Source organism: Caretta caretta, chromosome 27 (genome assembly GCF_965140235.1).
Source record: "Caretta caretta isolate rCarCar2 chromosome 27, rCarCar1.hap1, whole genome shotgun sequence".
Classification (NCBI taxonomy): domain Eukaryota; kingdom Metazoa; phylum Chordata; order Testudines; family Cheloniidae; genus Caretta; species Caretta caretta.
Genome location: NC_134232.1, coordinates 9,674,182 through 9,693,924, shown reverse-complemented (window position 1 = coordinate 9,693,924; position 19,743 = coordinate 9,674,182). Strand labels below are relative to the sequence as shown.

The window sequence follows — 19,743 nt, the reverse complement described above, 5'->3', positions numbered from 1 at the left end:
CAAAGAGATAAGGAGGACTTGTGGCACCTTAGAGACTAACAAATTTATTTGAGCATAAGCTTTCGTGAGCTACAGCTTATGCTCAAATAAATTGGTTAGTCTCTAAGGTGCCACAAGTCCTCCTGTTCTTTTTGCGAATACAGACTAACACGGCTGTTACTCTGAAACAAAGACATGGAGGCCTACTTATAAATTATGGCCTGCTTTTTCAAAAGCAACTGTTGATTTTTTGCGGGGAGGGGACATGACTGTTGGTGGGGCAGTTTGAGCCACTTTAAATTTCTCCCAGTGGATGTTCTTTAATCTAGCAGAAAAAGGCATAATGAGATCCACTGGCTGGGAACCTGAAGCTTGACAAATTCAAGTTAGAAATAAAGGCACACATTTTTTAACAGGCAGGGCAAGTAGCCATTGGAACAAGGTGGAATCTCCATCACTCCATGTCTTTAAATCAGGACTGGGTCTCTTAGAATCATAGAATATCAGGGTTGGAAGGGACCTCAGGAGGTCATCTAATCTAACCCCCTGCTCAAAGCAGGACCAATCCCCAATTAAATCATCCCAGCCAGGGCTTTGTCAAGCCTGACCTTAAAAACTTCTAAGGAAGGAGATTCCACCACCTCCCTAGGTAACGTATTCCAGTGTTTCACCACCCTCCTAGTGAAAACGTTGTTCCTAATATCCAACCTAAACCTCCCCCTAAATCTTTCTAAAAGATGTGCTCCAGCTCAACCGGAAGTTACGGGCTTGATGCAAAGATCACTGGCTGAGGTCCTCTGGCTGGTGTAATGCAGATCTGACTAGATGATATAACGGTCCCTGTCTGCCCTTCACATCTAAGAGCCTATGGCAGTCACTTTCTGAAAATCAGGTCCCTTTAAGGAATCTCAGCTTGTGCACCTAAAATTTGATGGCCCCCAAATGTGCTAGTAGGTCTGCATTTTCAGAAGTGACTAGGGGAGGATTAACAGCTGTGAATCACTGATCCCCTTAGATTAAGTAGGTAAATTAGCTAGGGGGGCTTTTGGCCTTGAAGACCTCTATTGGTCACCAACTTGTTCATCTGTCTCCTAAGCACCCCCATCTGTTGAGCTAATGAGCTAACTCCTCCTTCTCATAGGGTACGTCCACACTGTCATTAAAAACCCACAGCTAGCCCATGCCAACTGACTCGGGCTTGCTAGGCTGGGGCTGTTTAATTGTGATGTAGCATTCAGGCTGGGGCTGCAGCCCAAGCTCTAGGACCGTGAGAGGTGGGAGGATCCCATAGCTCCAGCTGCAGCCTGATCCTGAATGTCTACATGGCAATTAAACAGCCCCTTAGCCCAAGTCCAGTAAGCCCAAGTCAGCTGGCACAGGCCAGCCGCAAGTGTCCAATTGCAATGTAAGTATGCCCATAGAAGTTAGAATCCTAGAAGCTCCTTGAATTACAGACATCAGAGATAGGCATCTTCTATCTGAACAACTTCTCCATTACCAGGTAAATGGAGGATTGCTTCCAACCACCACGGTATGTTCTGCAGCTATTTGTCTCAAGAAATGCAGCTTCCGTTGCTTCCCTTGGGAGACTATTCCTCAGTCTGTGATCTCATTACTAGGTAGTTGTTCCCCATCTCCAGTTTATCCTTGCCTTTCATTTCAATCAATCAGTTACCAACTGCGGGGAACAATCCTGCATTCGCAAGGAAATGGATTGGATGGTCCAATGTTTACAGTGTTGTTGGATGGTTTCCATTTTTATTTTCTGCGATTCATCTCGCTACTACTAAGAGCTGGACGAAGATATTTTGGCCGAAACTTTTTTTTTTTTTTTGGACAAAACAATGGAAATTCACATTGACCAAAACGGTTCACGAGCATGTGTCAATTTCACCAAACGGTTTCAGTCAAAACGGAAAAAAACAATTGTCTTTTGTCAAGACCGAGAGGGGACAGGAGAACAGTTTTCATGTACATAAAAGGTTGTTACAAGGAGGAGGGACAAAATTTGTTCTTCTTAACCTCTGAGGCCAGGACAAGAAGCAATGGGCTTAAATTGCAGCAAGGGTGGTTTAGGTTGGATGTTAGGAAAAAATTCCTGTCAGGGTGGTTCAGCCCTGGAATAAATTGCCCAGAGAGGTTGTAAAATCTCCATCATTGGAGATTTTTAAGAGCAGGTTGGACAAACCCCTGTCAGGGATGGTCTAGATAATACTTAGTCCTGCCATGAGTGCAGGGGACTGGATTAGATGCCCTCTCGAGGGCCCTTCCAGTCCTAGGAGTCTATGAAGTGTCAAAGTAAATGGTTTTCCTCGATTCATGAGCAGGTTTTGGTGCCGTTCACAAAAAACAAGGTGTGAGTGGTGGCAAGACACCCTTAGGCAACCTTCATCAAGTCATCTGCCTGGCCATTGTACCCACCAAAGGGCCAGTTCCTCAGCTGGTGTGGATTAGCATTACTCCAGTGGTTGCAATGGACCTGGGCTGCTTCCCATCAGCTGTGGGACCGGCTCTCAGCATAACCAGGAAACCCCCATCCCAGCTTTTCTGCAGTGGGGTTTTCCAAGAGTGACCCCATCTGGATTATTTCCCACGGAGCCTAAAGCTTGGTGGCTTTGTCAACAAAAACCCCATGCAGCACAGAGCCAAGAATGCACACACGCATACACAAATATCTGCTACCAGGCCCGGACCACTGGGGCAAAGTTCAGCAGCCCCAGGCTGGTCCTGTTTCCAAGCAGAATGAGGAATTCCACTTTCAGAACAACACAAACAAATATAAAAATCCACATGACATATAGGCAAGAGGCAGCTAATTGCAACTAAACATGGGAAATCTGAGGGGCTTATAACTCTGAAATGTCTTTGCCTATTAAGCCGAGGCTCGATTCCCCAGTGTCTCACACCCCACCCGGCCCCCTTCATTTGCAGCAAGAAGGTTTAAAAGTCAAGTCAGCCAAAAAGGGGAACAAAGGAAAGGATTCCCCGGAAACCCTTGAACAAACAGTTCTGAAACTGAGCGTCTCTACTGCCCACGCAACACCTACCAGAGAGGGCAGAGGCTGGGTGAGAGTCACTCATCAAACATAGCTGTCTTAAAGCCATGTCCACCCACAGGCAGCAGAGCTGAGAAGAGAATCAGGGGTGGGAAATGTGCTTTCAACCCACCCATCCCAGCTGTTCCACTTCCTGGACCTGACCAGACTTCTCAGCGAAAGACACAACAAAGCAGTAAGCGTGAAGGTGGAAGTGCAGGTGTCTGGGGAATGATGTACGCAGTCAGATTTACCGTACCTCAGAGGGAATAAACTAGCCCCAACCCTGGGTGGTGAGTGGCGTTTTTGGGAGGGAAGGTGCAGTGGGGTCCTGGCTTCATGGCAAGAGTAACATTTGTCTAGCTAACCTTTGCATGAACTGCATGGAATTAAAATGTTTCCTTTTGGAGGAGTTGTTCAGAATTGCACAACTCCCCAGCATTCAGGAGCTCGAGGGGAAAATATTTACTGACATTTTTGCCTTTGTGCTCTCTCGGCACTTGGTTCTCATGCAAGGGTGCTGGAACAATTTGGATAGTGGGAGTGCACCGCTGAGAGTCATTAACCCCACTGTAAACCCTGGATATGATGGAACCCACTTCAAACCAGGGGAGGCGGTAGCCCCCCTACTTCCAGCACCTACGTTCTCATGTTTATTCACACAGTAATACTCTAGCTTCAGGGAACGCAAACAAGCAGCGATTCCGATTCTTTGCCTCACCTCCCTGGGGCTGCACCACATCGACCCCACTAGCATTCCAGGGCTTAGATGTGCAAAGGGGCACTCGTATCTGCTTGTGCCAGAACGTGGGCATCCATGCACCACACTGGATACACCTCTGAGCGTGTCAGGCTCCCATATCAAGGAGGGAGCATGTCTAATGGGTAAAAGAAAGGTCTGGGAGCCAGGCTCTGTTCCCAGCATTGCCACTTGCCCCCGTGACATTGGACAAGTCGCTTAACTTGCTGTGCCTGGCTTTCCCTGTCTACCCAAGTCGAGAGGACAATAGCTACTGAGTAAAAGGGGTGTTTTAAGGCTTCATTAGCATTTGTAAAGCACATTGGAGACCACTGGCTAGAGGGGGTTTTAGGTGTGAAATACTGTACTGTTGAACATCTGCCTCTCAGCAACTCCTGGCCTGTGTGAAGTTTAGCTGTGTGCGTATCTATGCTCTTGACAGGGACTCGGCATATGCCTGAGGATACATGTCACCTGATGCACATTTCTATGCGTTTTTCCGAGTATCCACGTACAGCCCCGTGCACTTAAAAGCCAGCATTTACTACACTGCAGTTTTTTTTCTCCGACTCGTGAGCTACTTACGCTTCAGACAACGCCTTAGATCGGTAAAGAAACTAAAGGGGCACCATACATGCTGCATGGCTCAGCATAGGTGTGTCTGTCAAAATATGCGTATCTAAACTTGTCTAGCTGTGCTCTGCCTGTCTGTGTGGGGGCACAGGAGGGATGCCCGGGTCTCAGATATAGAGTTCTCGGCTGACTCAGATGCTCTGCACCGGTCACTATGGGAAGCGACCCACATGGAGCCATGACCTAGGGGCTTGCTTGTATGGAAAATACCACGCAAACCTCGTAAATTGCTGCTAACATTCTGGCAAGCAGCACCCTCCTTATATGGGAGGATAGGTGCTGACTCCGTGGGTGCTCCAGGGCTGGAGCACCCACAGGAAAAAAAATTGCAGGTGCTCAGCACCCACCGGCAGCCCCCCGCAATCAGCCCCCCTGCCCCTGCTCCCAGTGCCTCCCACCGGCCGGCCACAGACGTTCAGCAGCGTGCCGGAGGTGCTGGGAGGGACGGGGTGGGGTGGGGGTGGAAAGAGGTGGAGCGGGGGTTTGGGGGAAGGAGTGGAGTGGGGGTGGGGCCTGGGGCAGAGCAGGGGTCCAGCATATCTCCCCCCCCCCCCCAGCAACTCATGAAGACGGCCATTATGTATGGGAGATAGGTAGCCCCCTTTCATGGTGAGGCCAGGAGGAACAGAGAGAGCTTCCTGCTAAGAAACTGAAGTAAAGTTATCAGAAGTGTCTTAGTAACTTAGGCACAGATCAAAGTTATTTAGGTGCCTAATTCCCGATGATCTGGGCCTTTGGAGCCTAAGTCCTATTGGCAGAAGTGATTTAGCCACTGGGGAGTCTAAGGCCATTTGACTTATATTGAGATTTAGGCTCCTAAGTGCCCCCAGGTCGCTTCAGAAAGTGGGACTTAGTCACTTCTGAAAATTTCAACCAAATGCTAGTGCACAGGGCGTAGAGCGGGACTGGGAGTGAGGAGCCCTGAGTGCTGTTCCCAGCCCTGGCACCGACCCGCAGGGCGACCTCAGGCCAGTCACTTCCCCTCTCTGTGCCACTGCTCCCTCCCTTTGGCTCTCACCTTCCTGCGGGAGCGCCTCTTGCTTCGTGTGTTGTATAGCACCCATGCCGTGGCCACCCCACCCATCTTTATTAAGGCTTATAGGCGTTACTGTTACCTAAATAACAGGGCAGGACGGCGAATGAGGACGCCAGCCAGCAAGGCTGCTGAATGACGCACATGCCAAGCAATTAATCCCCGGGAAACAAGGATGCGTCCAGATCTTTGCTAGGCACAAGGCACCTGCCCCACTCTTCCCCTGGCCACAACAACAAAGCCCTCGGCACACAATGCCAGTAACGCTGATGGAAAAATCCATCCCGCTCCCTCCAAGGTGCGAGTTCAAGACACCCGGCCAACACAGCCCTTTCTACAAGCAACATGATCCCTGGAACGGAAAACCGCCCTGTCCCAAAGTCCACAGAGCTCCGAGCCTGGTGCTCAGCCAGGGCCAAGCTGCCCCCGTGTTGGACCCAGCCCGCTGTTGGGGTCTGCGTGCTGGAAAGGCCATGCTAGCCTGCAGCAGGCTGGACCCACTTCTTCCATGGGCCTGTGCACTACCAGCCCTCTGCCTGCATTCACTCACGGGCCCTTTGCCACACTCCCTGGGAAAGCCACACCCGCAGCCCACAGTCCTCTGATCTTTTTTGTTCTGAAATTTTTCTTTTCTCTTTTTTTTTTCCCCTTTTTTCAGGGGTGGGGGGAGGTAGGGAAATAACAGCATAAGAGAAGACTCAACAATACCCCTCCCCCGCCAGAATAAATCGTTATCACATGAAACAAAACATCCCCCCACATCATCAGCTTCATGGGCAGCAGGTGAACCCCCTCGCCCGCGTCGGGGAGGCTAGCCCGCGGGCCCCGCCCCTTCTGTCTGAGGCCTCGCCCACCGGAGCCCTCCCCCACAGCTGGAGGAGCCCCAGCCTGCCCACTCCAGCTGGCCCCCCCAGTGCCGGGCCAGCCCCTCCAGCATTGCCCTGGGCTGCCCCAGGCCGCCAGCTGGAGCTGAGCCCCCGCCGGCTTCCGGGTAGAGGGGGCGGGAGGGCGGGGCCTCTGGGCGGAACATGCACAGGGCCACGGCCTAGGTCAGGGGAGGTTTAGCCTGCCCTGGCCTTTGGTACACCCCGCCCACGAGCAGCTTATAGGACCCAGCCAGGCGTCATTCAGCTGAAACTGAGCAGGGGGAAATCAAGGGTGAATATCAGAACAAAGATCCCAAACAGCGAGGTCTGCTGGACTGCGGAACAGACAGCTGTCCAAGGGAAGAATGTGGAAACTCCATCATTATTTCATCACTTGTATTACCATAGCAACAAGCCCTTGTTATGGACCACGCCCCCGCACTGTGTTCGGTGCTGCACGAACAGAGAACCAAAAGATGGCTTCTGCCCCAGACCTCTTACAATCCAAGTATAAGACAAGAGACAACAGATGGATCTGGAGATCACGTAGTTCATTTGCAGTTACACACCCTAAGATGAGGATAATCAAGCCTTCCGCTTCAGGATCTACACCGATCACGAGAGGGGTTGGACAGAAATCGGCTAGGCGCTGCACAGCTGGACTGTTACATCACGGGTTGGTTCGGGTGTCTCAGCTCCTCTGAAGCGTTGTGTATTGACTACAGTCAGGGGAACAGATCAGTGGTGTGGAGGCCAGTATAGCCATTTGGGGAAGAGATTCTCTCTTTTGCTGTTTGCACAGCACCCAGCGCAATGGGCCCCCGTTCCCACCTGGGGCTTTGGGATGCTAATAAAACATGAAGATTTAATAATAACAACAGCAAGAGGCGTGGTTCCAGACTAGATAGACCAATTGGGCAAACCTTAGGGTCTTATATTAAATATCGTGCTGGGTAAAGCCCTTGTTGAGGGATTTAATATTTCACTCTGAAGCATGTGATACTGTCTGCTCTAGGAGACAGACAAATGCATTAGATGGACCATTGTCTGATCTGGTATGTCCTATGATCCCAAACCCTTGAAAACACAGTAGAGGGAACAGTCTTGCCTTGGTCCCTGGTAGGATCCCATCCCTCCCAACTGCTATCACAGGGTTTATCTAAACAACAATTTGATTGACAGAGCCCTAGATTACTGCCATGCAGATCCTGCTACCTCACACTAAAAGTTCAGTGGCGTGCTTTGAAAAAAAAAAACAAAACCCAGCATGTAAAGGGCTTTTCTGGACGTGCCACCCCCCGCAGCCCTTTAGTGCCCCGTGAGGTTCCCAGCACAGTGTGCAGTGGAGATGGCAGCTCCAGCATGTGGCGTGCGCAGCGTCCATCCATTTCACCCCGGCTCCCTTCAAAGACAAGTAGCTTCCCAGGTTTGAAACAAAATGCAGATCCCCACGGCCACTTTTACGAGCAAGGCAGAGGCAGCTGGCTGCCAACACAGTGAGTTTACAGCCACATGATTCACTCCCCCGCCCTTCCAGATCAAGGGAAAACAGGGCCATTAAACCTATTAATGGCCCTACTTCAATTCAGGTCCTGTCCCCCACATCACCTGAGCTAAAGCAGGCAGGAGAAAGAGAGCCTGTCTCCGTTTTCACTCTGGCCTCTGTAAATGGATTCGGTGCCTGCCGAGTCCCGGCGTTTATTAGGATATAAAAGCCTTTAGAATGGAATGGTTTTCCTGCCTCTGAAGGAGTGGCGGGGAGGAGAACAGAAAGGAGCATGTCCTGGATAACATCCCGGCGCTGAATGGAACAGCTGCTAACGTTCCAGCCTGCACACGAACACCTAAGGGCTGCTCCAGGAGAGTAATTCTCCACTCGTGGTCTGGAGCTCGGTGTCAAGTGGAGGTGAAGCAAGCACTTCACAGGGAAAAGTACAGGGAAACCTGTCGAATCCCTGTAAATAGTTTGTGAGCATGCTAGCTGCTCACTCTGGGTATGTCTATATGTCTAGTAAACCCAGGTCTGTGGGACACGGACTTGGGGACTCGGTGTTTCCAAGCCCGCACTTGAACATCCATGAAGCATTGAAAACCTGGGCTTAGCTAGTGCATCCACAATGCACTGCCCAGACCTTCTGACTTGGGTCTGTGGCTTATGCTGCATCCACACTGCAAAACAGGGCTCGGACCCAAGGTGCAGCAGGACTCGGGCTCTGACACATACCCCAGCAGGGTCCTAGGACTGATTCCTTAGTGCTTCCTGACCTGAGTCAGACTGATTTGTGTGTGGAAAGAAGAGAGGCTTGGGCTCCAACCTGAGTCAGAGCCCAGATTTAGTGTGAAGTGTAGACGTATTTTTGAAACCACCAGAAACCAGTCAGAGCAGCAGTGTGTCTGTAGCTAGGCCTAGCATGTTTGTGTATATTACTTAACACGGTTACTGGGGACGCAACTGGGCCCACGTGCATATTGCTTGCATTGGGTAAAGAGCAAGACACAACCAAACTGTGATTTTGGCCCTGTATATTACAGACAGCCTCTCCTCAAAATGCATCACCTCAACAGGGAGTGAAGGGGAATCTGCTTTCCAGGAAGCTGTCAGCCCTCTAGATTCAAGGTTTCCCAGCAGTGAGAAAAGACTAGGCCATGAGGAAATTGGAACTGCAGGCGACATGATGGGGGTTTGCCCCATGAACAGCTCTGTTGCTAGAAAGAGAATGGAAAGCACTTGAAAGTTAAGTCAGGGTCCGGGATATCCGTATTGCTGGAGCCCCGGATGATATCATAGAATCATAGAATATCAGGGTTGGAAGGGACCCCAGAAGGTCATCTAGTCCAACCCCCTGCTCGAAGCAGGACCAATTCCCAGTTAAATCATCCCAGCCAGGGCTTTGTCAAGCCTGACCTTAAAAACCTCTAAGGAAGGAGATTCTACCACCTCCCTAGGTAACGCATTCCAGTGTTTCACCACCCTCTTAGTGAAAAAGTTTTTCCTAATATCCAATCTAAACCTCCCCCACTGCAACTTGAGACCATTACTCCTCGTTCTGTCATCTGCTACCATTGAGAACAGTCTAGAGCCATCCTCTTTGGAACCTCCTTTCAGGTAGTTGAAAGCAGCTATCAAATCCCCCCTCATTCTTCTCTTCTGCAGGCTAAACAATCCCAGCTCCCTCAGCCTCTCCTCATAAGTCATGTGTTCCAGACCCCTAATCATTTTTGTTGCCCTTCGCTGGACTCTCTCCAATTTATCCACATCCTTCTTGAAGTGTGGGGCCCAAAACTGGACACAGTACTCCAGATGAGGCCTCACCAATGTCGAATAGAGGGGAACGATCACGTCCCTCGATCTGCTCGCTATGCCCCTACTTATACATCCCAAAATGCCATTGGCCTTCTTGGCAACAAGGGCACACTGCTGACTCATATCCAGCTTCTCGTCCACTGTCACCCCTAGGTCCTTTTCCGCAGAACTGCTGCCTAGCCATTCGGTCCCTAGTCTGTAGCTGTGCATTGGGTTCTTCCGTCCTAAGTGCAGGACCCTGCACTTATCCTTATTGAACCTCATCAGATTTCTTTTGGCCCAATCCTCCAATTTGTCTAGGTCCTTCTGTATCCTATCCCTCCCCTCCAGCGTATCTACCACTCCTCCCAGTTTAGTATCATCCGCAAATTTGCTGAGAGTGCAATCCACACCATCCTCCAGATCATTTATGAAGATATTGAACAAAACCGGCCCCAGGACCGACCCTTGGGGCACTCCACTTGATGCCGACTTGATATCACCACTTGATATCAACATAAGAACGGCCATACTGGGTCAGACCAATTGTCCATCTAGCCCAGTATCCTGTCTTCCAACAGTGGCCAATGCCAGGTGGTTCAGAGGGATTGAACAGAACAGGGAATCTTCAAGTGAGCCACCCCCTGTCGCCCACTGCCAGCTTCTGGCAAACAGAAGCTAGGGACACATCAGAGCACGGTTTTGCATATCGAATCTCTGAGTCTCAAAGCCACAGAAAAATTCAATCCTGAACTCTGCAAATGAGGCATGCCAAAGGATCCCATGTGCACGAAGTGCTCTAGCATCCCCATGTGCAAAAACAGGGGACGGGACAATGCAGACAGCACTATTATTGCGACCCTGCCTGCAAAATCCCCCAAAGCAGCTCAAGTCACAGGAGGAATTGCTTACTGGGGTCAGAAGTTATTGTTCTTCCCTGGCCTGAACCTTGTCTCATGGGTACATCAAAAATAATCGCCAGGATCTAATCCACTGCAGTGCGAAGTGCTTTGGGAGGATGGGAGTTCAGAAGGTATTCTGTGGGTCTCGCCACCTTCATTGTCTGTCTGTTTTCTTCCCAGCACTTCTGACCACCCAGCCACGCAACCTCACCAACCCTTAACACCACTACCCCACAACACCCGTCTTCTCCTCTCCTGCCATCAATAGCACCAGATCTGAGCAACAAGCCTACCTGGATTTATTGTTATTTATATTGCCATAGCATGTAGGAGCTCCAGTCACAGACCAGGACCCCCGGGTGCTAGGTGCTATACAAAGACAGAACAAAAACCACAATCTGCCCCAAAGAGCTTAAAATCTAAGCAGGACAAGAGATAACAGGTGGATGCAGAGCGAAAGAATCAGAGAAGCACAAGGAAATAATTGTAATACCTAGCTCTTAGATAGAACATAAGAACGGCCATACTGTGTTAGATCAAAGGTCCACCTAGCACAGTGTCCTGTCTTCCAACAGCAGCCAATGCCAGATGCTTTAGAGGGAGTGAACAGAACAGGTAATCATCAAATGATCCATCCCCTATCACCCATTCCCAGCTTACAGAGGCTAGGGACACCATCCCTGCCCATCCTGGTGAGTAGCCATTGATGGATGTATCCTCCAGGAACTTTATCTAGTTCTTTTTTGAACCTTGTTATAGTCCTGGCCTTCACAACATCCTCTGACAAGGAATTCCACAGGTTGACTGTGCATTGTGTGAAGAAAGACTTCCTTTTGTTTGTTTTAAACCTGCTGCTTATTAATTTCATTTGGTGCCCCCTAGTTCTTGCATTATGAAGAATAAATAACACTTCCTTATTTACTTGCTCCACACCAGTAGATCTCAAAGCACTTTACAAAGCAGATCAGAATCATTACCTGATTTTAAAGATGAGGAAACTGAGGCACAGTGAGGTGAAGTGACTTTCCTAAAGTCAGAGCTAGGATTAGAATGCAGGTCTCCTGAGTCTCAGTTGAGCTCTATCCACTAGGCCACACCATGTAGTCAATCCTGTGGCTTATTCACTTTTATGCTTCCACGGACCTGCAGGGTCAAATGCAGACGGACATTAACAAAGAGCAGAAAAAGCAAGTAGAGGAGGGATTACCGTGTGTGCAACACCTAGCACATGGGGCTGGGGCCTCTAACTCCTACTGAAATGCAAATTTAATCACAAATAAACCTATTTGCTCATGGATTGAAGAGCACAGGAATGAAGACACATAGGGTGCAGTGGACTGGGCAAACTAATTCTCAGAGGCAGCGCTCTGAGATCCAGGGATGAAAGGTGGTGATTTGTAAGAGCTGGATGGGAAATTGGGTTTTTGACTAAGTGGAAGGCCTGTCCAGAAAAAAATGTAGGTTTATTTACTTATTTGGTTGGAAAAATGACCCCCAAACCTCCTTTCTCCCCCGCATCTTTGGGCAGTTTTCAGCTACATTTTCTTTTGCTGTTTTTGATTTTTCAACAAAAAGTCTAAATTTTCCTGGGGTGGGGGTGGGGAGGGATGCCCATTTTTGACCCACTCTAGCACTAAGTTTTATTATTATGATATGGCTCCCAGTCCAGAGCTTATCTTCACTCTGCAGCCAGCTCAGGGAGGGATGGGAACACCAAGGACCGACACTGGCAGCTGAGACTGAAAAGAGACAGAGAAAGGCAGGGGGTTGATGGGGAGACAAAGAAAGGAGATTAATGAAAGGGGGAGCAGCAAAACCCCCACCCTTTCTCCGCTTATCTAATGGTTGAGAGTGTGAAGCCGACTTTCATTGGAGGCCACTTTCTGCCTAAGAGAAACAAAAATACACTAATGTGTTTGTTCAGAAAACGATCCCTGGCCTGGACCAGCTCAGCCAGGATGCTGGAGATGCAGAATCTGCCCTCCATGGATCAGCACGTCCGTGCTGTTTAATCCAGACAGATGGACAGTTTCCGCTGTGCTTCACTGACCACAGTGGCACTCCCTGGGCTGACAGCACCTGCTAGGTGGGGGGAAGAGAGAGCTGTAATCAAATATTGACAGCTTAGCTTCAGCTGTCAGCCCCGGGGGAAAGGGAAGGAGCAGAGAGCGGGGGAGTGGTATTTCTCATTGCAGCCTCTGGCTGGGACAAGGCTATATCACCTCACCCCTTGGGGGGAGGGAGAGCTCAGTGGTTTGAGCATTGGCCTGCCAAACCCAGGGTTGTGAGTTCAATCCTTGAGGGGGCCATTTAGGGATCTGGGGCAAAAGTTGGGGATTGGTCCTGCTTTGAGCAGGGGGTTGGACTAGATGACCTCCTGAGGTCCCTTCCCACCCTGATATTCTATGAATTCTATGAAACCTCAGCTGCTGTTTGACCTGCCTCTGCACCACACAGAGCCGTCATTTGCAGGGGAGAGGATTGCTACACTCAGAATACGTCTACACTGCAATTGGCAGTGCAAACTGCAGCTCTTACGGACGTACCCACACTAGCTTTGACCTAGCCAGCATAGCTAAAAATGGCAGTGAAAACACAGCAGCACAGACCCCAGTATGGGCTAGCAAAGCAAGTACGTACCCAGGTTTCCAGGTGGGCTTGTACAATCCATAGGGAAATCTTCACTGCTATCTTTAAGCCAGACTAGCTAGAGTGGGTGCCTACCTGGAGCTGCAGTCATACCTCTGATTGCAGTCTAGACATACTCTTGGTTTTAGGATCACCTCTTCCCACCCCACTCCGACAGCCCCAGTATTACCAACCCCAACATTCAAATGTTTTGAGTCGGGCCCCCCAAAAGTCAGGAGATTGGCTTAAAAACCATGAGACTTCCCAAAATAATTGTACATTGGGGGTTTTTCATTTGATTTCTGGTTTCCAAACCTCTCAGGTGCACTTGGCTGCATGTTCAGGCCTCTCTCTGCAACCAGGAGAATTCAATACTATTTTTAATGTCTAACATAGTCACTTGACTCCAGCAGCTGGAGCTTTAAAGAGAACATTACCTGGCATGAGATCCGCAATTAGACCCCAAGCCTAGTCCTATTTTATGCAGTTCAACTAGTTCTGGCTGGTGCTGCTTGACCTTATTTAGCAACTATATGTAACTAGGATGAAATTAAGAAGGGGGAATAAAGAATAAATATTAGGGAAAATATTCTCCCTAATAGTGAGAGCGAGGAGGGTGTGGAACAGTCTCCTAAGGGAAGTGGTAGAAGCCCACCATGCAAGAGACATAAAACCAGACCAGACTACTCACTTGAAAAAACCATACCAGAGGGAACAATCCTGCACTGGCCGTCTGGGAACTGGGCTGAATAGAATCTTATTGGTCTTCTCCATCTCTAGCTACTATGATTCTGCAATTCTGATACAATGAAAGACAGATAGATACATGGGCTGGTGCATCAGAGAAAATGTATTGGACTTTTACTCTCCACACTAGAACTGGTTTGATGTTCAGGTTCAGAAGTGTTTGGTTAGCTTCCGCACACGCTTACTTACATTTCAAGATGCCCTGAGAAAGGCTGTCCTTCTGAAACCTCCATCCTGATGCTGCAGTATGCAGAGATTCATCCAAACTCCTGGGGCCCAAATAAGCCTTCAACTCTGAGGTTTACTGCTAGGCATTTTCCATTCATAAGAACATGGGACTGGCAAGGACTCCTGAGTCAGAGTGCAGTCCCCTGCTGTTGAAGGCATCCACATCATATAAAGCCATTCATAAATTTATCCAGCTCCATCTTAAAACCAGGTAGGTTTCTTGCCCCTTCTAGTCCTGTTAGGAGGCTGTTCCAAAACCTCCCTCCTCTCATGGTTAGAGACCTTCTTATTTCCAGCCTTTCACTCCAGATCAGGTTTCCAAGTTGCTAACCATAGAGATTTCAGCCTCTTACCCTTCCAGACTAAACTGGCATCGATCACTCTTTGCCCTCCAAGAAACTGACCTTTCTTGTCCAGTTCCAGGAGAACACAGACAACCCTTTAACCTTCCCCAACGAAAGCGTCACACAGTTTGACTGGCAAGTCCAATTTAATTTTTTGCATTAACATCATTATCACCATGGGAGGTGCATAAGAAATGCCAATATCTGCAAACTTTGCATCTTGGGGCCATTAGTTTGCATCTGTGCATGCTTACCTTGCATCTTTATTAGAGCTGGCTGACGTGTGGGATTTCCGGTTCACAGGAAATTTTGTTATTTCGAAATGTGGTTTTGTTCTGAATTAGCAGTAATGAAAGCTTGTCTCTCTCACCAACAAAAGTTGGTCCAGCAAAAGCTATTACTTCATCCACCCTGTTTCAGTAATAAATGTCCATTTCACTCAGCGGCTGCTGGGGCTCCTCGCTGACCCCCCGAGTCCCACACCCATGGACTGTGGGAGCTCATCCCAGGACTTCCACACTTTCTACTCCATGGCAGAGAGCCTGGAAACTGGGAGAGGAAGCTGTCCAGCAGCCCACCCAGTGAGCTGGCAGGAAACCAAACAAATTTCCCATGGAACCCTGCCTTTGATTCACTGAAAGTCCATTGAATCCAAGATGGTTCCAAGAAACATTGTGGGTTCTATGAATTGGCACTTTCAAACGAAACTGTTTCATCGATCAGCGCTAATCATTACGGAGGCGTGACTATGCTGACTTGGTAGATTGCTAATGAAACATGAACCCTTTCCTCTCTACTTTGTTGGTTCAAATCTGTCCTCATAACCAAAAGGTATTACCCTTCATTTGTTGGCCCTGGCATGAAGTCAGCTGGTGAGTCACTGTCCAATTCCTGATGAATGCACGTCCATATCACATGAATTCCCATCACAAATGGCACTATCTCAGCAGAGAGACCAAGGCTTGACCAAGCAAGATCAAACTTCCCTCTCCTATAGGTTTATTGTTAGTGCCATCAATGTACACATGCTGCCTTACAAGAGAGAGAGACAGACCCCAGGCCCTGCATGGAAGTATTTACAAATAAAGGATCAAACAAACAAATTCTGCAGTTTACAGATGAGATTAAGAGTGGGATAAAGGGGCTAGCAGAGGCAGACAGCTCAAGTGATGAAGTTTGGGAGCACATAAAAAAAAACCCCACAGGGCTGAGAGAGAAACCCTTGAGAAAATAAAACACAATAATGTGTCCCTCCCGCCCCCCTCACTGAACACAAAGAGGGAAAAGATACCCAAACACTTCCCAATAAATGGGGGAGGGTAGCATTTCCATTGGGAAGCCAGAGATTTGATGAAGTGAGCTGTAGCTCACGAAAGCTCATGCTCAAATAAATTGGTTAGTCTCTAAGGTGCCACAAGTACTCCTTTTCTTTTTGCGAATACAGACTAACACGGCTGTTCCTCTGAAACCAGAGATTTGAAAGGAAATAAACATGCTGGAGATTGTACTGCAGCCCTAACCCGCTCAGCGAAAGGGCAGAAGGGCACATGTTCCAAACTCAGCAGCCTTCTCTCCAAACCTGATATTTTTATGAAAGCCCCTTTGGCGCTGATTTGTTTTTCCCATAATTATTTTTTCCCAGAGAGTTTAGTTGCTTTCTGTGTTATTTTTATGAAATGATCCTCAGCCTTGGCGGAGGGAGGGAGGTGAAATTAGAGACATTGTTCCCTCAGTATGGGGGGTGAAATATAAGTCCCTTCAGATCAGAGCTGGGAAGCCTCCAGGCATGGAGATGGGGGGCGAGGGGGCTTTTCCTAGAGTCCTTGCTCCTGATGAAAGAGAAGTAAGATCTGCAACCACCTTGGCTCAGAAGCAAGAAGTCTCTTCTCTCTAGAAGAAAAGGAGGACTTGTGGCACCTTAGAGACTAACCAATTTATTTGAGCATAAGCTTTCATGAGCTATAGCCCACTTCATCGGATGCATGCACGATGAAGTGAGCTGTAGCTCACGAAAGCTCATGCTCAAATAAATTGGTTAGTCTCTAAGGTGCCACAAGTCCTCCTTTTCTTTTTGCAAATACAGACTAACACGGCTGCTGCTCTGAAATCTTCTCTCTAGAGCTTTCTTGGACCAAGATTATCAAACAAGCCAATCTGGGGAGGAACCCATGGGGAGAAATAATTGAAACATTCTCCGGCATAGCAAATCATTCTCTTTACTAGATTAATACCCTAAATTTACCTCCATCCCAAAGCACTTTGTTAATTACATATCTACCAGAACAAACAATGCAGCTGTCTCTGGAGTGGAACACGGGAACGGTTATAACAGTGCATAACCACTCTACACAACAAATCAGTGCAACATCCAGTTGATGTTGCATGGGGAATTTTGGGGTAGATAGAATGTAGTTACCCATGTGAGAATTTGGCCAGGATACCAACATAAACATTCCTTTCCGATTTAAAAAAAAAAAAAAAAAAGCTATGGGATCGTTAGTTGCTACAGGTCATATATAATATCATGTTTCTGAAATAGTTTTGGCCACCAAACCAAAATCCAGGGGGCATAGCACATTATCAGTAGCTCACCATAAAGAAATCTAGCTACCGTTCACTGATCTTCATCTCCATCAGCAGCTAGGTCCATTGAAGCAAGTCATCAATCCACCCAGATGTAGCCAAACAGCAGCTCCCTGCTGCCCTCTAGAGTCGCAAGTTGGGAAAGCCCATCACTGGCTGGGCTTCTGATGCCACTGCACCTCTGTGAGCCATGAGTTCATAGAATCATAGCATATCAGGGTTGGAAGGGACCTCAGGAGGTCACCTAGTCCAACCCCCTGCTCAGAGCAGGACCAATCCCCAATTTTTGCCCCAGATCCCTAAATGGCTCCCTCAAGGATTGAACTCACAACCCTGGCTTTAGCAGGCCAATGCTCAAACCCCTGAGCTATTCCTCCCCCAAAATCCACTGCAATCCATGGAGAGTCACACTAGTGTTAAGTCCACACTAGCACCAATGAGAGTAACACTGAGTTTACAGGTGGCAAACAGGGCAGTGCCCCATCTTGTTGCATGGTATGTCACGAGACATTTTGCCGGCAGAATTACAAGAGGTGATGGATCACCTGTATTTTAACAAGGCCCTCCCCAGATGTGTCTCTCCTCCTCCCCCTTCACCTTTATGATAACCCGTGGGATCTGTGTGTGCACGCCCTGCAAAGATGAGGGAAGATGCAGGGAGGACTCTACTAATTGGTTTTGCCACTTAAAATCCAAACACGCTCTCTTAAGCCTAGCCAAGAAGGGAGACCTAACCACTTGGCAAAGACACTTGATTTAAATGCCGTGTGCCCGGAAATGCTTAAATTTCATTCATTCATTCATACAGGTCACATACCTACATACACACCCACAATGTATATTGAGGATAGAGCACAGCATTCAAGATGTGCCATATGAAATAGAGGGTGAAGACCTTGCAGAGGAAACCTAGGATAACCTTTTCTAAAATCCCTGGCACCGGTGCAGGCCAAAGGCTACACATTGCTTTTCAGAGATTATTTTTTTAAATGAGCCCTGTGGATACAAATCACACCTTGCTGGGATGATTTACCTGTACGCAGAGAAGGGCTGAATGCCGTCAGAGACAGGGCAATCCGCCCCAAGCCTCCCTTTAATCTGGTGGTGGGATTTAGACACAGGATTTATGAGAACTCCCTCTAGCCTCTGGTTAGAATGGGAAGTCCAAGGCCCACTGCCAGCTGAAAACTACGGACTTGATTCTGATCCCATTTAGGAAATCCCCAGTGGTGTGTGAGAGACAGATTATACACGCAAGTCAATTTGGGGAATGTCGGCCATACTTTCAGGATGGAGGACTCTATCCTGGGAAGCAGAGACTCTGAAAAAGATTTGGGAGGAACACGAGGTCCCAGTGCAATGCTGTAGCCAAAAAGGCTAATGCAATCCTTGGATGCATAAACAGGGGAATCTCAAGGAGGGGTTATTTTACCTCTGGATTTGGCACTGGTGCGACCACTGATGGAATCCTGTGTCCGGTTCTGGTATCCACAGTTCAGGAAGGATGTTGGCAAATTGGAGAGGGTTCAGAGAAGAGCCACGAGAAGGATGAAAGGATTAGAAAACATCCTTATAGTGACAGCCTCAAGGAACTCAATCTATTTAGCTTAACAAAGAAAAGGTTAGGGGGGTGACTTGATTACAATCGATAAGGGCCTATATGAGGAACACATGGTTGAAAATGGGTTCGTCAGTCTAGCAGAGAAAAGCGTAACCTGAACCAGTGGCTGAAAGTTGAAGCTAGATAAAAAACAGATTGGAAATGAGGGGTAATTTTTTCCACAGTGAGAGTAATTAATCCTAGGAACAATTTACCAAAGGTCCTGGTGGATTCTCTATCACTCGAAATTTTTAAATCGAGATTGGATGTTTTTTTCTAAAAGATCTGCTCTAGGAATGATTTGGGAGAAGTTCTCTGGCCTGTGTGATACAGGAGGTCAGACTAGATGATCACAGTGGTCCCTTCTGGTCTTGGAACGTACAAACCTATATATACAGGCATGCACACATGTCCACACGTACACACACAGAGTCTTGTGCACAGGTTAGAAGATTCAGCTAAGGAAACCCACTCAGGATTTATATCCAATATAGAATATAGTGTGGTGAGTGGACTGGGACTCTGGAAACCTTTTATTCCTCATTTCGCCACTGACCTGCTGGATAACCTGGAGCAAGTCTGCTCACCTCTGTGTCCCCATTGCTGGGGATAATGACACTTACCTGCTTTGTAAAGTGCTTCCATCTTTACTGATGGAAAGCACAAAAAGAGCTAGGTGTTATTAACCAGGTTGCATTCCATCAGCCTTAATGTATTTCTTAGTAGGCATACTACTGGCTGTTTTTGTCTTAAGCATTCATTACTAGCATTAATTATTTCATCCATCACCTTTACGTGAGTGGAAATAACTCTACCCATTGTACTCAGGTGGTTAAGTGACTTGCCCAAGGCCAGACAGGAGGCTGGTGTTAGTTCTGAGAAGTTCTACCTCTCAACCCTCTGTTGTGACACCTAGACTGGGGCTTCCTGCTCTGAGGAGGACTAGAAAGCACATTCACAAAGTCACTGAAATGAAAGATGGAGAAATCGGTCAGCCCATCTCCCCTACCCCAATGGCTAGCGCAGGATTCTTCTCTACAATATGTAGTACATATTCTTGCTTAGTCTTAAATTTTCAAAACCTTTGGGCTGCCACCGCTGGCCGGGTGACTAGTCTAAAGTTTAAGAGCTCTCGCTGGTAGG

General features: G+C 48.2%; 1 long non-coding RNA gene across 2 annotated transcripts in view; it reads right to left on the bottom strand.

The window, feature by feature from the left end:
* The window catches only part of LOC125626876 (uncharacterized), a 45,182-nt gene that overhangs the window by 19,495 nt on the left and 5,944 nt on the right, over positions 1-19,743 (bottom strand). The window contains exons 1-2 of one of the 2 annotated variants that reach the window (XR_007353855.2): positions 14,035-14,511; positions 11,448-11,613 (exon numbers count right to left, since the gene is read on the bottom strand). This is a non-coding gene — a long non-coding RNA (uncharacterized LOC125626876). Of the gene's footprint in view, positions 1-11,447; positions 11,614-14,034; positions 14,512-19,743 lie in introns of those variants that run through there. The other variant, XR_012666181.1, reaches the window with a different exon arrangement.